Genomic DNA, 1,040 nt, shown 5'->3' with positions numbered 1-1,040 from the left:
ACGGCAGTGGGAGGAAGAGCCAGGAACCTCGGAATTTAATGCTGCCTCGAGCGGTGACAAGTTGTGTGGCTTTAGGTGAGGCACAGGACTACGTGAGTCGATACGTAATGTGAGAAGAGGAGCACATCCCAGGGTGGTGGCAGGCTCCGTTTGTTTGTTCGTCTTTCCACACAGATGAATGCCTGACCCAGTTTTTTCTCATACTAAAAAGAGCGATACTGAATCCTACTGGTCGTGGTCACTTCTTTTAGCTGGAGATTTCTTTCCCCCTCTTTTCCATTGTCCCCCACGCTGGTGTTGCTGCTTTCCAAGATGCTCTGAAGCTGGTGAAATAGGGTTTTTTTCTCATAAATCATGTAAATCCTCCCAGCGATCCAGCTGACATTTCAGATGTTGCATTTTTGCACTTGTGCCAGGAAGCGTTTAGTGTGTTACAGTTGCTCATGTTGTATTTTTTTAAAGAAGGGAAAACAGTTCCTTCCTCTTGTGTCTCCAGCAGAGACTGTTTCTCCTTGAGGAAGGAGTTCACATGGTCATATAGATGCGTCAGATAAATCCCTTCCCACGTCTGATATTTGCTAAGCTGAATGATTGTTATTCCAAAGCCAATAGCTGGCGTGGTTGTCTGACTTAACATCTTTGGAGCAATTTTTTCTTCTGTTCACAAGCTTTAAAGAAACGAAGTCTAAAAATGAAATCCTTTGACTCAGAAAGACTCAGTAACCAAACACTCTTGACTGCGTTATCTTCACAAATATTTCTGCCTGTTTGTTTGTTTAAAGCCGGCCAAGAGTTCCAGAAATACTTTATGATAACAAAAATGGGCATCCGGATCAGAAAGCAACTCTGTATTTAGAAGCTCTGCAATACTGCTGGGGAGTGGCTGTGCTGTTAACTCTTCTCTGCTTGCTCTGAACCTCCACAGCCTTGGAGAGCGAGTCATGGCATTCCTCTTCATATAAACGTTCTTCCCATCCTAGATGATTTAGGAAGAAAAGTACCTTAGGGGAGTCTGATAATACAATACCGTCTTCAGAGTT

Source organism: Buceros rhinoceros, unplaced genomic scaffold, assembly GCF_000710305.1.
Source record: "Buceros rhinoceros silvestris isolate BGI_N320 unplaced genomic scaffold, ASM71030v1 scaffold8531, whole genome shotgun sequence".
Lineage (NCBI taxonomy): Eukaryota > Metazoa > Chordata > Aves > Bucerotiformes > Bucerotidae > Buceros > Buceros rhinoceros.
Note: the sequence above shows the minus strand (reverse complement) of the source record.